The sequence below is a fragment of the Petaurus breviceps genome, unplaced genomic scaffold (assembly GCF_028583685.1).
Source record: "Petaurus breviceps papuanus isolate PSGF00001 unplaced genomic scaffold, PetGlider_PUasm1.0 90752, whole genome shotgun sequence".
Classification (NCBI taxonomy): domain Eukaryota; kingdom Metazoa; phylum Chordata; class Mammalia; order Diprotodontia; family Petauridae; genus Petaurus; species Petaurus breviceps.
The window spans coordinates 14,722,321-14,736,290 of NW_027187336.1; the positions used below are offsets into that span (position 1 = coordinate 14,722,321).

Sequence of the window (13,970 nt, forward strand, 5' to 3'; positions counted from 1 at the left end):
TCTTGCTTCTTGGGTGAAATTCAAAATCTTCTGTCTGGCACTTAAAACTCTCCACAATCTGGATCCCACATCCCTTTCTGGTTTTGTTTCACATTGTTCCCCTTCATGCATTCTGTTAGAGAAAGACGGAACTGGTAGCTTTTTCTGAAGCATGACATTCAATCATTTATTTGTGTACAGGTGGTCCTCCCATATCTGCGATGCAACCCCCTCCCCCACCTCTGAGGCAATCAAGGTGACTTGTCTAGGGTCACACAACTAGTAAGTGTCTGAGGCCAGATTTTCATTCAGATCCTCCTGATGCCAGGGCCAGTTGCTCTATCCACTGTGCCACCTAGCTGCCCCTACCATGTCTTTATCTCCAACTTTTAGAATTCCTGGAATCCTGAAAGCACAACTTAAGGAGCTGCTGCCTACACAAGGCCTTTCTGGAGTCCTGCCAATTATCTCTCCCACTTGAAATTGTTTGATAAACATCTCTCTATTAGACAATAGAGAGTTTGCCTCAGAGCTAAGAAGATTTGGGTTTGAGTTCTGCCCCATACACACACTTGGCCAATCACAACCTCCTAGGCAAGTAAATTAATGACTCAGTCTTCTTTCAGTCAGTCATTTTTTAATCATGTCCAACTCTTTGTGACCCTATTTGGAGTTTTCTTGGCAGAGATACTGGAGTGGTTTGCCATTCACTTCTTGTTTCACAGACGAGGAAAGTGAGGCAAACAGAATTAAATGACTTAGGTCACACAGCAATCTGAGGCTGGACTTGAATTCATGAAGACAAGTCTTCCTGACTCTAGGACCCTTCTCAGTCTTCTAGGCAATGCTTCAAGAGCATAGCCCTATACCTTTGATTTACTTATCTTTGTGCATCTCTTTCCCTTCTAAAAAATGTGAGTTTGTTGAGATGCTTTCTGTCTTTTTATCCCTAGTACTTAATATAATGTTTTTGACTTAGTATTTGATTCATTAAATTGACTGGAATCTATGATCCTGTGATTCCCACTTGTCTAAAGGGACACAATACCTCCTTTCACTGATTTCAGGACTGTGTCCCTGGCTTCTGCTTTCCACACACAGCCCTCACAAAGAGAGGAAATGACAACACAGATTGTCACTTCTTCATCCCCTTTTCCCAGGGCACATAAGGTCTCTCAGCCTCCTGAAATCTCTGCCTCTGCATCATAAGTATAATTTTTCCTGATCCAGATTAGAGAATTAAGGTTGTGTTTTATTTTAATTATATTTCTAGATTCCTCACTCAAGTTCACTGTGTTATGTAAAAGGAAGCAGGAACAGCATCCTGCCATATGGGCTTCTGACTGGCCAGCAGGAAGGAGGAAAAGAAAACATTCAGGATGCATTACCCCCTTCTGAACCCCTAAAGGCTCAAGACCAGAACCCTCATGAAAACAATCCTGCAGATTGGCATCTTCCCCTTTAAACATGGGACTCAGAACAAATTCAAGAAATACCTTAACAGTGTACTTTCTACCTAGGATCCTATTCCTTCAATAATAAACCTATAGATGAAACATCTGGACTTTGACTTCATACATCTCTATTTCTGTGATTCCTTTATGACTGGAAGGACAGTTGCAGGCTATTGAAAACACTCTCCCCCCACAGCCTAACCTCCCTCCAAAGGTGTATAATGCAGTCGCACTGGTAGCCACACTGCAGGCAAAGAATAGGGCTCTGAGTTGTCTTGGGGGTGGGGGAGACAAGGAGAAGCTTTCTGTGTTGATGCAAGTAGATCTGTATATCAGCGAAGAGTTATCAAGGTTAATGAGAAAAATTATCTCATCAGAACAACACCCCAATCCCCGCGCAGAATCACTGGCTGGAGCCACACTAATCTCCCCATGCTGTGTTTCCAATGCAACTGTGATCCATCAAAGTCATTTCCTTATCAATCCCTGGGGGATTGCAGAAGTTCTGCCAGGCATAGCAGGCTCTTGCATTCACACCTGCTGAGTTAATGAAACTGTGAGTTTTGAGGTGTACCCCTCTGCAATGTTCCATCCTAGAACACAAAAGAGACAGGGAGCCGCCTTTGGGAAGGAGGAGGGAGGCGAGCCATTGTCTAGCCTCCTAATGTCCCAGCAGGCCTTGGGGAGAGCTAGGATGCAGTGTACCTCCAAGCCAGCACCTGGGGAGAAAAGGGAGGGGTAGAGCCCCGCACACACCATTTCACGCTTTTGTTTGTTTTTTCATTTTCAATCACTGGTCCTTTATGGAAAATCAATGGCTATTCAGTCAGGCCCATTTTTCATAAATGTTTCTACTTAGTGCTAATTTGGCAGGAGCCTCCGAAGCCCCACTTGCTGCCAGCCTGTGGGTAAAGCAATTGTCTCCTCATCCTTGGGGAGCCAGGAGGTTGAGGTAGATGGAAGGAAAGTGGTGAGATGTTTTCCCAGTCATTCTGCAAAGACATTGTCTAAACAGCCTGCTCACTAGAGCCCTGGGCCTAACTCTATGCATCTGGGATGCCGGACTTAGTTTGTCAAACTGAAGCTAAGGGCCTGTTAATAGCAGGGCCTGTCACTATTTCCATCTTTACCTCTTTTCTGTGAATGGGTCTTGCTAATTCTTACCCCTATCCCTTTGCTCACTCTGTCTTCTCTTGTTTAAAATGTCAATCAGCCAAAAAGTAATTAAGTACCTATTATCTTCCAAACAGTGCTAAGAGCTAGAGATTTAAAGACAAAAATAAAATAATCTTTGGCCTTGCTGAGTTTACATTCCTCCCTTTCTTGCCATCTGTCCAAAGACTATTGATCCTTCAGGTGCTGGCCCACTACATGTTGTCTTTGAACCCATGGTGCTCTTTCCTGTCTCAGATTAGACACTCCCTGGGGCAGCTATAGCACTTAGTTACATGCCACCTTATATTATCTGCTATTGTTCTGATTGTGTCCTGTCTCTCTAGGGACAGTGGTCTTGCATTATTCTCCTATTTTGTCTCCCACAATGCTTAATCCAGTACTAGGGACACAGAAGACGGGCTCTCCCCAAGAATTGCTGGGACATTAGGAGGCTAGACAATGGCTCACCTCCCTCCTCCTTCCTAAAGGTGGCTCCCTCTCTCTTTTGTGTTCTAGGATGGCTCATTGCAGAGACGTGCACCTCAAAACTCAGTTTCGTTAATTCAGAAGGTGTGAATGCAAGAATCTTCTATGTCTGTTATTTCATCAGCGTAGAGAAATTTTAAAGTAGGAAATCATCTCCAACAATGCAGGTTCACATCTCTTTTTCTATACCTTACAGTTTCACAGAGTTGCCTGGGGCATTGAGAGGTTAAATGGCATCCACTGGTAACACACCTAATGTGTATGAGGCAGGACTTGAATTCAGGTCTTTCTGTCTCCGTTGTGACTGCCCAGTCATTATACTATCCACGCTCTCAATGGGTATTATAGCAGATGCTTAATAAATAAATGGGTATGGAGTGATTTGAAGGGAGGTTGCTAGAGAAACTTGTGATTTTGCAGGACATTTGTGATGAGGGAGTAAAAGTCAAAACTTTGGGGGGTGAACCAGCTGGTAAAAGTGATCTAAAGAGCAAACCATAGATATGTGATTAAACAAATGATGATACATTCACAGAATGGAAAACTATAATCCACTTAATATTGACAAGTACAAGAATATAGGAAAATGTGTGTGTGTGAAAGTTAATGAAATAATACTGAGGGGGAAAAAACAGACTCACATAGAGTACATTCCAACTACAAGTATATGAGGCAAGAAGAAAAATGAATGACAAAGAAGCCTGAAGGAAACTTGAAAGGCATGCATTATTAAGGTTTTTTTTAAATTTGTATTTACTTTATTCTGAATTTAAGAAATAAAACAAGCATTTCCATAACACAGTAAAAAAGAAAAAAAGATGATTGCACATGAAACTGCAAATCAATTATGTACAACTTGCTTTTCCTTTTAAATATATAATAAAGTTATCATGTAACTTTCTTTTTTCCCTTTTATTCTCAACCCTCAAAGATGGCTATGGTTAGATACAAATAAGTATATTTTTTAAATAAAAAAAACAGTCTGTATATACTTCCATTTATCAGTTTTTTCTCTGGATACAGACTGCATATTCCTTCACGTGTCCTTCATAGTTAATTTGGGTATTTATAATAGTCAAAATGATTTAGTCACTTAAAGTTGTTCTTAAAACAATATTGCTATTACCACATACAACGTTCTCTTGGCTTTATTATTATTAAGGGTTTTTAAGCTATTAAGTTTTGATGGCATTTTGTTGTATAAATTTCATTTATTTAATTATAAATAGTTGCAAAGCGAGTAGTTGGTTACATTGGAGCTCATTATTTATAACAAATCATTTTATAAAAGTAGAAAAAAGGTGATGGTTCCAAACTAGTTATTTCCACTTCAGACATCTCCCTGGACCTTGATATTTTACAAGAATTTTATTTTATTTAATTCAACAAATATTTATTAAGACCAGAATCTGGCAGAGGGGAATCTTCTGGCTACCTAGGAAATTAAAAGCCTAGGTCTGAAGGAGATCTTTATTAGTCATCCAGTCCATTAATCCATTCCCTAGCACTACAATCTAATACAACCTCAAATTATCCAAAAATGATACCCGTGATATCTACTCTGAACTAATGAAATAGTGTAACATTAATAATCATAATAATAATGACACTTCTCATTTGAGAAATTTCCACCTCTATTTTGAATTGCCTCTGTGCTAGAGAGATCTATTGGAGAAGAAGTGACCAAACCAACTCCCACATTTCCTTAACCCCTTATCCTACTGGGATCAATGTAGACATGAGACCAGTTTTGGGAGCTGACTCCAGAAGAATCTATTTCTCTCTTTTACTCATTGCCTTTAATCTGGGAATAAGAGTCCAGGGCAAGTAGAATAAAGCTTAGGTACAACTCACATCTAGTTTCCTCCAAATGTGGGTAACAGGTTCCTCATTCCCCTCAAGAGCATTCAGTGTACAATAAGGATATCAGATATCAGATAAGAGGAATCTTTTATTTTACCCACCTCAGAATATCTAACCCTAACTCCCAAATTCAGGCTTGCCTATGAAGTAACCTCTGAAACAGGAAACATCTGGATTGAGAAGGATCGTTGGTAGACGACCTATGCTCATAGAAGGAAACATAAAAAAGAAGAAGGCAGTTAGGAAGGGGAGGTCCAGAAACTGACCCTTCAGTTTTTCCTGGGCAAGCAAATCATTTACCATGTGCTTCTCAGATAAGTTGTCATTTTATACTCTTGAGTAGAAGTGGGCAGAGGACAAATTCTTGCCTTACTGAATTCTTGTCTGGGAGTCTAATGGAGAGAAAGCTCAGGAAAAGGAAAGGGGCAAGTCAATTTACAAATTGCATTTATAGACCAGAGTGTAAACTGACCCTCTAACAAGAACTCATCCTCCAGACCTTTAGTTAGCCTAATCTTTTCAGTAAAGTTCAGGTGAACAAGTCTGCCTCCGTAGGAGGTGCTCCTCAGATGCCTACAGCAAGCTACATAACCTAGATTCTTATCATTGATTGTAGGATTCATCAGATTGACCAGAATCCTCTTCCCCATTACACTGACTATTTTGGAATCAGGATGTTCTATGAACTAATGCTATATACACCAACACCAAGAGAATATTGCCATTACAAAGATGGACTTTTAAATCATCAAATAGTTTAAGGTAATTAGAAGAATTGAACAATTTCCCAAATAGGATGGGAGGAGGTAATATGATATGTACATAACTATGGCTATGTAAGTAACAACTACAGCCACAATCTGGACTGTGGGGATGGGGTACTGCATAACCTACCTCTCTACTACCTGAAAAAATGAATTAAACTCTAAGTGCTATTGACAGTGACTTTGTACTACTGCTTTTGGATATGGACTGTATGTTCCAATTAAGAAGAAACTAAATAAAACATTTTTGGACTAGGAAGTACAGGGCCACAAAATCAAGAAAAGAAAATTAAATTCTATCACTAGAAGATTGAGAGTGGCTCTCCTGAAATATGATGTTTTGTGGTGTTGGGTTAGATTTCACAGAGTCTTGTCAACTACTTTTTCATTCATTCATTCATTCATGCATTCATTCATTCACTATCAGTCACGTTATAAGCATTTATTGTAGCAGGGAAAATGTGATCTGCAGAATATAGATGTTTGTTTGTTTGTTAAATGAACCTTTGTTGTACAGGTATTTAACTTTTCTCATTACTAAAAAACCCTTTTGTCTGTTTTCTTAAAACTGAACTGTGAATAGTAATGGATTGTCATAAATATGCTTTTATGCACCAATCTTCTCATGAGGGGCTGATGAGTTTAGTTTCAGTAAAATTAAATCGACCAAATATTAAAACCTAACTGAATATTTTGTTCTTTTATGTGGCATCGCTAGTGCTTCAGATTTTCTTTTTTCAAATATTCATCTTCTTTAGTCTTATATAATAATGAGGATTTTTTTTGTTAAAATACACAATTGAGTCCAATTACACCCATCATCAGCCCCAAATGTAATGTCTAATAAGAATGGACATCCCTGCTGACTTGCTGGGTATTAAGCCAAACTTTTCTTTGTCAAACTTAATAGTTTGAACAAAACATGTAAAATTGAAATGCCCTAAAATCAAATCATGTCAATTTTCTGGAACAATTTCAGGTTTCCTCATATGAATGCTCAAAATCCGAGAAATAAATGTATAGCTAGGAACAAGAGACAGTTTGATGTAAAGGAAAAAAAATACTTTCGCTATGTTACCTTGGGCAAATCAGTTCATTTCTCTGGACCCAATTTCTTCATCTATATAATGGCAGTGTGGGAAGAGGACAATGGGATTTTTAAGGTCATTTCCATCTCTAAGGTCAGTGATTCTGTGAAGTGGTCTTTATAGCTGTCTAAATAGTAACACTGCAGTACTTTAATATTCAAACTTTATTGGTCCTAGTGGAGAAAAAGGGTTATGGTATTATCTATGGCACGTGCAAGCATTTTTCTAGTGGGGTGCTTGGACACTCACTCCCTTACAAATGACCAAGAGAGTCTGAGAACTAAGACATAATTAAAATGTCTGAAAGATGGAAATGGTTGGAACCAGCAGCTGAGCCATGAAAAGGCTGAGGTACCATAGCCCACTAGAAAGAGACACACTCTGGAATAAGAAGCCCTTGGTTCAAGCTTTGCCTTTGACATTTACTGCATTTGTGACTTTGAGCAAATTCCCTAACTTTTCTATGCCTAAGACTCTTCCGTTGCAAAATAGGAGGGCTGGACTAGATGATCTCTGATCATACTCAATGACTGTATAGAATTTGTCCTTTATTTAAGTTCTGCCAATGAGAGACAGACAGAGAGACAGAGAGAGAGAAACAGACAGACAGACAGACAGAGACAGAGACAGAAAGAGACAGAGAGAGAGACAGAGACAGAGAGATTGGGAGAGGTTTGACAGGTGTAGATCTTTAAAAAGCACAAAAAGAAGGTTTTTCTTTTTTGAGAACCAGGGCTGAGAATAGAGAGGGCAAAAATATTACCTCTCCAAGTTCATAGATAGAAAATATGACTGAGCTCCTCAAAGGACAGTAGCCCAGAAGAAGAATTCATTAGATTATAGGGGAGTGTGTGTGTAGCATGACCACCCATGCTGTTCTGCCTCCTACTTCTCACATAAGGACACCTACACTCAATCTCTGGACTGACTTACTCTATCTCATCAACCTGCCTCCGTTCTGGCTGGCATGTCTAGGTTCCCAGGGAAATAATCACCATCACTCAATTACACTCAAAATCTCTTAAGGTGCTTAATCACCACTTAAGCTCTCAAAATTCCACTAATGTGCTTCAATTTTCATAAAAGTACCCACTGACAATAATGATATATTTAGACCTTAAATATAACCAATAATGCAATAAGCTACAATGAGGCAAAATAAATACCATAGTTATACATGCACACACACACACAAATTACAGAAATAAAAAAATCACAATCAACAAATACAACTGGTTTACACTCCATTGTGCTCTATCTATGGGGGAGAGTGGGCACACACTTATAAAAACCTAATGAATAGAAGATAAGTGAGGGGAACCCATGTCCTTAAGGTAACTCCTAACTTTGTGTAAGATGTAACTTCATTAAATGGTTTTCTTATGACTGAGCAACAGACAAACGAACTGCCAAAGTAGTTTACTTTTCTCAGAAGCAGATTTATATCCTAGACAAGTAAATCCTTGCTCCTTTAAAGGGTCATTCTCTTATGACAGGATTATAAATCTAGAGCTGGAATCTTAGAGACCAAATAGACCAAAGATCAAAACCTGAAACCCAGAGTGACTTGCTTAGGGTCACACATCTAGGCTCTAGTCAAAGACTCATTTTGAACGTTGGTCTTCCTGACTTGAAGTCCAGCACTCCAGTCACTTCCTCCCTCATCTAGGGGACAGAAGGAAGAGAAAGGAAATATTGTTTTAGACTCTTGAATTACACCCAGAACTGTGGTTAAGGAGGCAGTTTGTAAAAGAGATAAAACGTCTAACAGGCTCGGCAACCCAGATCTGTCAGGTATAAAGAGAAGTGATCTAATATCCAATCCAGGCAGGAGCAGGATGAGTGATTGAAGACAATATCTCCAAGAAAGGGGTCAGTCGTGAAGGAAAACAGTTAAGAAAGAGTAAGACCTAATTTCTTCCTGCAGGGAGGAAACTACTAATACATATAATCTCTGTCTAAAATTATTTTTCCTTTGTTTTTATTTTTTCAAGTAATGAGGTTTGTTGGTTTTTTTTTAAATTAATCTATCCTCCCACTGCTTCTCCCCTCATTTAAGCATTTGTTTAATCCCTTGATAAATCCATGCATAATCCAACAAAACAAATTCTTTCAGTGGACATGTCTAAAAATGTCTATCTCTTTCTGCATTTTAAGTTCATCAGCTTTCTGGCAAGCGGAAAACAAGGTATTTCATCTTTATTTCTTTGCGTGTGTGCTTGGTTTAGCATTCCATTGATCAGAATTCTAAATTCTTTCAAAGTTGTTTTTCTTGATGAGGTTGTTAATATCATATAAATCCTTTCAAAATTCTACTTGCTTTCTTCTACAAAAATTCATAGAGATCTTCCCAGTGTTGTCCAAAGTTGTATATTTCATAATTTCTTATGACACAATAATATTCCATTACATTAAAATACCGTAGTTTGTTCATCTACTTCTCAATAGCAGGACAACAATAGAGTCTCAAAGATGAAAGGACCTTCAGAGTTCATCTAGTTCAACCCATTGCTGAAGAAATGTGCTCTCAGCAGCATCCCCAGAAAGTCATCTAGCCTTTGCTTGAAGGGGACCCATTCCGCTTTTGGATAGTTCAAACTGTTAGGAACTTTTTCCTAATATAACTTTAAGTTTGCCCCTTTGCAATGTCTACTTATGGCTCCCAGCTCTGAGTCTAAACCCCCTTCCACTGGAAAACCTTTCAAATACCTTCCTCATTCTTCTTGCCTAGGACCAACTCACTACAAATTTGTGAAATAGCTAAAGCTTTTTGGCAACTGGCCTTTTAATGTACCTCTGAATCATCTTTTAGTAACAACACCCCAAATCCCAGTGAATTCATGGTGTCTCACTCTACCCTATGATCACATTTTTTTCACAATGTCAAGAACTAGCATATAGTTTGGTTGCACCCCCTTAGAAGCAATACAGGGTAATGGGGAGAGACTTAGAATTAGGAGAAATCAGAGCTAATTTGTGTGGTAAAGTTATGCAAGCTAGAGAAGAAGTGTGGAGAAATAGAATGATGAATTTGTAAGTAAAGATCTTGAATTCAAATCATAGCTTCATCATTTACTACTCATGTAACATTAAGTGAATCATTTCTGGTCCTCGGTTGGACATTTTAACATTTCAGGTCCCCTATAGCTGAAAGGTGATGAAGCTCTCTGAGCCTTGGTTTTTGTTTTTCATCCATAAATTACACTTGCATCATTTAGCTTACTAAGTTATGAGAAAAGTGCTTGTGTAAAGCACTTTAGAAATGTGACCTATTATTATTATATGCCCCTGGAGAAATAATAGGGCCTCCTTTATTGAATTTCCAACTGGAAGGCACTTAGAAACTCATCCCTTCATTTTTTTTATAGGAAACTGAGACTGAAGGAGGGAAGTGAATTGCTCAAGGATTAAGATGGTGCAAAAATAGAACTTGAACCAAGGGCATCTGACTCCCAATCTAATCTTCTTTCCAATGTGTCATGCCACTTCTTTTTGCTCTCTAACTCAGACTGCAAGGCAGGATACACATTTTTTTCTCCCTTATTCAATGTCGTACTCACAATTATGGCCTGGAAACAGGGACACTGCCACTGAGAGTTGAAGAGGTAAGCCCAGCATCTTCGGTCAGAATCCAGAACCCATTTTCTAATTAGAAACAATGTTACATGTGATGGTTAGGTGTCATTGAGAAGATATTGTAGGGTCTGGTGATGCTTACTTTTTGGGTCCTGGAAATACAAATACCATTTGTGGAATTGTTTCTGTGGAAAAATATGTTCTGAGTTCTTAAGATCTTAGTGATGGATTCATCTTGAAAACATAAAAGGTCTGTAATTTAGGACAAATATATAGTCCTCTGTATACACACAAACACACAATCTATACAAGCCCTGAATTTATACACATGCACTTATATAATACACAGAATTACCTATATGTATGTGTATACATATGCATATGTACATGTATATATATATATATATAAATTCAGAATTTAATAAATTTGTCCTAAATTATGTTTTTGTCTCGGTGGTTTCTGACTTCTCAATGGAGAAAAACCTTTGATTACCTCTAGTCTCTGAGCCAGTCCACTATGTTTTGCCCATACAGCAGCAGCACCTGAGATCTTGCTTCTTTGGCCTAGGGTTCAAATATTTGTATTTGTTCCACTGGCAATATGCTATCTTTTGTTTTATCTCTTACTCCCTCCCTCCCTCTCTCTCTGTCTCTGTCTTTTTCTGTGTGTCTCCATGTCTGTCTCTATGTTTGTTTCTGTCTCTGCATCTCTTTCTGTCTCTGTCTATCTGTCTGTCTCTCTCTCTCTCTCGCTCCCTCTCTCTCTCTCTTCCTCTTCCATCCCCCTCTCTCTCCATTTTCTTCTGTCCTCCTCTTTATCAAGGTACAGCCCTTCCCAGCTGCTCACAAAGTGAACTCCTAAGTGCCAGCTTGAGATCAAGAAGCAACAAAACTGTCATCCCTGAAAATATATTTTTATATTTTGCTCTAGGTTGTCACTATAAATAAGAGACAGAATTGCTTATGGGGTTTTTCATGTGTGTTCCCTCTTTCTCTCTCCCTCCCATCCTCATTCCATCATCAGCTGCTCTCCCTGGCTATGTCATCACCCCTAAATAAATGGGGGAAAGCAACCAATTATATTAAAATACAATACAAATAGAGAGAACAAGGTGTTTCAGCCTTGGCTTCCTGCAAAACAGTTCACATTCTGCTGGCTGATCAAGGGAAAGCAAAAGAAGGAAATAGTAATTTGATTGTAATGTCACCAACACTTTTGCTGTAGGCAAGAGCAGCATAGAGAGGGAAAACCCCAAGGTCTCATTCCTCTGAGCTCTTCTATCATTTAGATGGAAGAGTGAGCGAATAGGGAGGTGGATTTGGAGTCAGCAAGACTTGTGTCAGCCTGAGCAAGTCACTTACACTTTCTAGCCTCAGTCTCCTCATATGCTAAATTGAAATACCTCGTAGGGTTGCTATTAAAAATAACATTAAATAACATGCAAAACACATTGAAAATCTTAAAGCACCATATAAATATTATGTTTTTATTATTCATGGTATTTATCATTGACCTGACATTTGTCTTATACTTTCTGCTAATATTAATTGTCTTTAAAAATTAATTTGATGTTTATTAAGTACCTATCTTGTGCAGTGGGTTGATATTAAGTTTACTTGAAAAAGTTCATGGTCCTTGAACTCAAAGAGCTTTCAATCTACTACACTGGTAATTTAATAGAAAATTCCACATACGTACTTTAGAAAGGTACAAAAGGATGATGGTGGTGGTGATAACCAGCATTTATATAGCTCTAACTATGTACTAGGGATCTGTAAGTTTCAAGAGGTCACTACTAGGGAGTGAAGGAAGATTTTGTGAAGAAGATGATGGCATCAGCAGTAGGTCTTAAAAGTTGCTTAAGAATTCAATAGCTGATAGCATTCAGTAGCATTCCAGGCATAGAGATCGGCATAAACAAAGAACAGAGATAGAAAACCATTACTGTGCTATGTCCAAAGCACAGTAAGAAATACAGTCTAGTTGCAGCATAATGTAGAGGTATGCAGTACAGGACTATGAATGGACTTCACTGCATGGTGAAACTCATCCAGCCTGTCACTTTTACTTTTCATGCCCCTTTGGGGAGCTTGAAAAGCCCTGTCCCTCTCTAGGTGATGCAATATCCAGAGGAACCTTATGCTCTCTTAAAGATTATTTTCTTATCCAACCCTATCAGACTAATGGGACACATCATAATTGCTTCCCTCTGCTTCCAGCTTTAACTGATTGAAGAGGTCTTTAGCTGGGATGCTATGAGGTTCTCACAAGAAAAGAAGAATCTGTAATGCTCTTTTAGTTAAAAAGTCAGAGGATTTTAGGTGGATCTTTCAGAGGGAAAAACAGCAGGATATGAAATATGGTATATGAAAAATAGCAAGTAATCCAGTTTGATTGGAGTATACAGGTCACAATGGGGAATGAATTAAAATAAGTTTGGAAAGATAGGCTGAAGACAATTTATAAAACTGGAAAGGAAGGAAGAAAGGAACGGAGGGAGGGAGGAAGGAAGGGAGGAGGGGGAAGGAAGGGAGAAAGGAAGAAAGAAAGAGAAAAAAAGAAAAAGGAGGAGGAGAAGAAGAAAAGAAGGAGAAGGCAAGGAGGAGAAGGAGGAGGAGGAGGAGGAGGAGGAGGAGAAGAAGAAGAAGAAGAAGAAGAAGAAGAAGAAGAAGAAGAAGAAGAAGAAGAAGAAGAAGAAGAAGAAGAAGAAGAAGAAGAAGAAGAGAAAGGGGAAGGGGAAGGGGAAGGAGAAGGAGAAGGCAGGGAGGGAGGAAGAAAGAGGATGCGAGGAAGAAAAAGTTGAATAAAAGAAGGAAGAATTCTAGTCTGTGGGCAAATCAACTAGTCTCATAACCTTTTAGTTCCACTTCATAGATTCTAGCTCCCCATTAGGGAGACAAATTTACTTTCTGATTTTATATTCACTTCTATGTGCTGCACATACTAGCTCACATTAAAGAGATTTTGCTTGATGATTATGGTTGATTGATTTTTTTTTGCTTGGGTTTTATGTGGAGACTTTGGTTACTTTAGAGATACTAGTCAGCCAGGTGACACAATGGATAGGGTGTTGGACTACATGTCAGAGAAAAACTGAAATACTTTGTGCTATACAAAATCAAATGGATAGTTCCAGAGAAACCTCAGAAGACTTACCTGAACTTATGCAGAGTAGAATAAATAATTTATACAAAAACAAATACATTGTAAAGACAACTTTGAAAGACTCAAGAGTTCTAATCAATACCACAACTAAATGTGATTTCAGAGTACTCATGATGAAAGATGAGATCTATTAGTTGTATTTAACACTGTTTACTACTCTGTTCTCCAAGAAATATTGCTCTTTGGGTTTTCATAACATTGTTTTTTTCTGATTTTCCTTCTACCTGTGCAAATGATCCTCCTCGATCTCCTTTGTTGCCTCACCGTCCATATTATGCCTTTCCATTACATATATTCCCTAAGGTTCTGTCCTAGGCTCTCTTCTCTTCTTCCTTTACATTCTCCCTTGGTAACCACATCAGGGTTTAATTATCATCTCTACTCAGATTACACACATGCATGGGTGTGCTCACTCTCTCTCTCTCTCTCTCTCTCTCTC

The 13,970-nt window shown here is 38.6% G+C and overlaps 1 protein-coding gene across 2 annotated transcripts in view; it reads left to right on the forward strand.

Moving 5' to 3' along the window:
- The window catches only part of HNMT (histamine N-methyltransferase), a 162,041-nt gene extending 158,848 nt beyond the window's left edge, over window positions 1-3,193 (forward strand). Inside the window, exon 8 of one of the 2 annotated variants that reach the window (XM_069067859.1) lies at window positions 3,105-3,193. The gene's annotated coding sequence lies outside the window, so the exon portion shown is untranslated. Of the gene's footprint in view, window positions 1-1,252; window positions 1,536-3,104 lie in introns of those variants that run through there. The other variant, XM_069067857.1, reaches the window with a different exon arrangement.
- Window positions 3,194-13,970: the final 10,777 nt, after the last annotated feature.